The 5122-nt window shown below is 45.7% G+C and overlaps 1 pseudogene; it reads right to left on the reverse strand.

The window, feature by feature from the left end:
• Positions 1-3782: 3782 nt before the first annotated feature.
• Positions 3783-4175, reverse strand: LOC146835015 (cyclin-dependent kinase 4 inhibitor C pseudogene; annotated as a pseudogene).
• Between the last annotated feature and the right edge of the window lie 947 nt (positions 4176-5122).

Genomic DNA, 5122 nt, shown 5'->3' on the forward strand with positions numbered 1-5122 from the left:
AGCACGCCCCATTACCTTCACGACCGAGTCTATAAGTGATATTGGTCTGTAACAACTTGTGTCGTTTCTGTCCCCTTTTTTAAACACCGGCACTATGGTAGACAGTGCCCACCTATTTAAACAGCCTTCTGAGGCTTCCGCATTAAATACCGGGCAAAGAATAGCTGCCCAGAAATGGGGATCTGATTTATATAAATCTGGGGGGATCCCATCAGGCCCCGGTGCTTTATTACTTGTCAGGCCCTTTATTCCATCCGAAATCTCCAATTCAGTTAATGTTATGGTGGACGTGGCTCTACAGCTCACTCTACTATCATTAAGGTCAGTCGGGCAATCAAACATTACTTTAAAGTGATTGATCCAGTCACTTTCTCCAATATGGGCCACCAGACCATCGCCTCCCACTTGTTGGAATAAGGGACCATTTACAGTCTTCCAAAACCTTGTACTATCTTTTAGAGTGCTGCTGTCTACTAGTTCTTCCCAGGCCTCTTCTTTTAATAAGGATTTACGTAGTGCTAAAGTATCCCTGTACGACCTTCTCAAGGTACGTACTGCCACAGAGTCTCTGGGTTTTTTTGCAAGTGCTTCTCTTAATAGTTTAGCAGCCTTTGAGCAGTTTTTATCGAACCATTTAGGGCCATGGTTACCATTTTGTCCAGAACTTGTTAACAATAGTTCAGATATTTTTGTGGATAGATTGGCAAAAGCATCTAAGATGGATCTAGCCATTGTTCCTATGGTTTTACAAGTGTCTATTTCTCCCAGGCAATGGGTCTTTACTTTTTCATTGAAAATACTGGGCGATATTTGGGTCCACTTTAACCTCCTTTTCCCATCAGTGGGCCTTAATACTCCTGTGGTTGATTTAGAACTTGTAGAATCTGACAGTATACCACCAAGGTAAACCGACAGCGGATTATGATCGCTAAATTCATTGGTTAAAATGAAAAAATCCCCTAAGGGGGGAATTAAAGAAGATGAAATCAAAATATAATCAATAAAAGTACCATTCCCTTTGCCTATTAAGGTTGGGATGGTATACAGTGTGGACGGGCTCATATGAGACATAACTGACCCCATATCAAGTTCACACAGCAAATCATTTAGTTCCTCACCATGTGCTGTGTGCTCATAATGTAGACCAGATATTAGTGGGCAGCCTAAATTTGCTAAACAGGTAGTAGAGGGATTACCACATGGGTGGATATTAAAATCCCCTGTAATAATCAGACTATGTAGGATATTGGCCATATATTTTTTTATAAATATAGCCAGGGACTTGATATTTCCTCCTTCTTCCACTGTAGATGGGGAATTATAAAAATGTATTATCCCCCATTCTACATGTCCCTTCCTTAGTGTGATTGCTAAAATTCCGGGGTGGGGATGGGTAATCAGGCGCACATCACATTTAATGTCTAATGAGACATATGTTACAAGGCCTCCCTTAGGCCTGCCACTGGCCGAAGGAGAGGCCGAAACAAAGAAGGCCTGATAACCATCTAAGTAATGATTATTATCCATGTCCCATGTTTCCTGTAGGTTTATAATCCTATACTGGGTAACAAACGCAATCCAGCGCGGATCACTACTCTTCCTAGCCAACCCGGCAATATTCCAGGATAAGATGTTCTTTCTATGGGTCAGAGAATTATCAGTTACATTATCTTTACTTTGAGCCTGTATGGGGATTTGAGAGTCTATTTCACCTGGAGCCTGAGAAATTAGTCAATCACACTCATCGATATCTGACAGTGGCTGAAATCTATTCCTTAACTCTAATCCTTGAGGGAAAGGGGGATTAACCCTATTCCTCAAGTGTGGAGGTTGAATATTTGATCGGCAAGAGAGATTCTGTCTTGTGGTGTCCCTTAAGTATGTGTGATCTTTGCTATTATTATCAGCTCTATGTAGCCAGGGTTCCTGAGGGTAAAAGTATCTAAGGGACAGAATCACTATATTAGAGCCGGAACCCGGGTAACCCATTTGAAATTCCTGTAGAATTTTTTTGGCAGTGTATGGATTATCAAAGTTCACAACAATACAGTCACCATTATGAGGTTTGGTCCTTTTGCCGATCCATTTAATTCTGCGGGCCATAATTATGAATCTGTTAACATCCTGTCCCCTATATAAGTTGTTAGTAAACCATTGATTCAATTTATTTTTAAGTTGATCAAAATCTTCTGTGACCCCTTCCTTCAACTGGGGGACATTACTCAGGATTACAGTGTAAGGTGCGGACTCCCACGGAAGATCAATCGAGTGGGATCCCTGCAGATGATAATCGGGGGATGTCCGTTCCTGGTTGATCATAAAATTGTCGATGGTACTATAATGTTTATTAGATTCCTGTGGTCCCTGAGTAGGTCTAAATTCAGTCAGTGGAGGAGGCTGAACGGCTATAATGGTCGGAACCTCACTTCTCATTACTGAGTCAACCTTATGAGCCTTAGAATTGCCACTTGAAGATGCCTCTGCTCTGGTGTTTTGTGCAATGACTGGTCTGCTGTCAGGTTTCCCCCCACTGTTCCTTTCTATAATTGCTAGTCTATCCTCTATACTTGTAAGCTTTTTTAAGATCGGATCCAAAAGCTTTTTCAGTAGCATTTCTAGAATTTCTGAATTGCCCTCGTGTACCTGGCTACCCTCGATGACTTTCTTAGTTACCTGTCTCGCCCCGGTATTATTAACAAGGTCAGTAATTTCAGGGGTTTGGGCGTTAACTGTTATCCCGCCCTCGTTTCCATGTGCACCCACTGGCTTATGTTCCCTTTTTCCCTTCTTTCTGGGGTTTGGTGCCTTGATTGTTTTATTTTTGCCCTGTTTTCCCCTGGTAATCATCCCTTTATCCACGATCGCTACTTCCTCAACCACAGGAATATCCGTCTCCTCAATGGTCTGAGACAGTGATATATTAATCGAGGACCCCTCAGTAGCACCTAGTTCTGGTAGTAAGAGGAGTTCCGGTGTAGCTGATAGCCTATTCGTAGAATTGAGGGGTTCTAAGGAGAGTCTACGTTCAGTATTCAGGATCTCTTGAGTCAGTACTGAATTGGCCCTCGATAAAAAAGCGTCCAAGGTACCCACCACCCTGTTACCCAGAGTACCCTTGACTTTGTTCATTTTCAATTAAATGAGGGGAATATTTCAAACAACGGGGCTTTCAGAGTGCAGAAATGAGCACTGTATGGGGCAAACAGTCCAGCACGAATAAGAACAGTACCTTTGATTATTGTTGGGTCTCTTCAGTAATGACTTATGAGAAGCTCCAGCCATATAACGTGGCCCAGCCCAGCCTACTCCGGGCTATGACGGGCAAGGACGGGCCCGCCCTTGGCCCGGGCTTCGCCCGCGCACGTCCCGCGCTGCGGAAGTTCCCTGTGGCTTTTGTAGGACACCGGCGCGCTAAGGTGACGTCAAGCGCTGCGCCGGTGTCTGTGGGTGCTGGGGAGTGAAGTCTGCACAGCCGTTCCCCTCACGGCACGGGAGTTAAATGCAGAAGCTGGATTCCCCCACAAGGTAAGCCGTTCCCCTCACGGCAGGTGAATAGTGGCACAAAACTAAACACTCTTTGCTCCTCCAAATGCATGAGAGGAAAAACAAAAAGCACGCTTGAAAGGCGGTATAGATAGCGAAGAGGCAAGGAAATTAGCATAGACCTACAGATGAGGCGAAGCCAAGGCTGCTGTGGCCCGCGTGCACAGCTGACCTGTCACAGTATGGCTGCATTTAATGAAATGTGGAACATGAACTGGGCAGCGATGGAGCAGGCTGCCCTAGGCTCGGGGGTTCTCCTCCATCCACTTCACCACGTCCTCCCGCTTGTGGGCGCTTGCCAGGTCGTAGGCCGTGTGGTCCTTACCGTTCTGTGCCAGCGTGCTGTCTGTGTGCTCCAGGAGGCAGGCCACCACCTCCAGGTGGCCCTCCATGGCGGCTAGGTGCAACGGCAGGTTCCCCTCCCGGTCCCTGGCTTTGGCGTCGGCGCCAAAGAGCAGTAGAGTCCGGACCGTGTCCGCGAAGCCCTCTCTGGCCGCATCGTGGAGGACGACAAAACCGGTAGGGTCCATCAGGTTGGGGTCAGCACCATTGTGCAGAAGGATTGCGGCGATTTCTGGGACGCCGAGCTTCATGACCTTGGGAAAAATAGAAAGATGTAATGATCTCGGCATGTCTCACAGGACACAAAGAGCATAGGGGCATATTAACAATACGGCGATAACAAATTATCGCCGCTTTTGCGGCCGTTTTCGGCCGAAAAGCGGCGATAATTTTATGGCCGTATCAGCAAAGACACGCTATCGCATGTTTTGCTGATTTTGCTCCCGTTTCCAGCACGCCTAACTTTGCTTCGTTAATGAGATGCAAAGTAGGCGTGTCTGTGGAAACAACATGGGTAAATATCACGAAGGCAGCTTGTGATATTTACAATGCGGGGAAGCGAATATTTAAATCGCGCTAAGTATGCCTTAACGCAGGAATGTAATTCCTGACTAAGGCATACTTAACATGGGGGGTGGATTGTGTGGCTAAGACCACAGGCCCCTATTATCAAGGGTATCGCCGTTTTCCATGGAACATCGCTAGAAAACCAGCGATGTTCCATGGAAAACATCGCTATTGCTAGGATAATTATCGCCATTGCGCTGAGCGTTGTTAATACAGCGCTAGCATGGCAATACTTATCTGCGATAGCCGGCGTTAAACATTTTAACGCTAAGAGCGGCCAGCTATAATTATCGCTGGCCGTTGATGATATGCCCCATAGACTTCTTTACTGTTAACATATCTGAAAAACCAAAAGTCCCACTTCTAACGTGCTTTCATGTAGCGCTCAATGCCGCATTTCTGTCGTTCCTAAGCGCTTGACATAATAGGCGTTACCCTTAGCAGATTTAATGCTAATAAATTCACCTTCCTTAGAAGGCGGAAAGGCTGAGTCTGCTTTACTGAAATTCGTACTCATGACTTAGACGGCACCCCCAAGCTACTACCACTCAACTTAGGCTAATTAAAGTACATGTGCGCACCTATAAATGCTGTGTAAAGTGCAAGCAGGTCTGACATTACAACATTACACACCCAAAAATCCAAAGAACAGCAAGGACTGGACCACCTC

This window comes from Triturus cristatus, chromosome 4_2 (assembly GCF_964204655.1).
Source record: "Triturus cristatus chromosome 4_2, aTriCri1.1, whole genome shotgun sequence".
Taxonomy (NCBI): domain Eukaryota; kingdom Metazoa; phylum Chordata; class Amphibia; order Caudata; family Salamandridae; genus Triturus; species Triturus cristatus.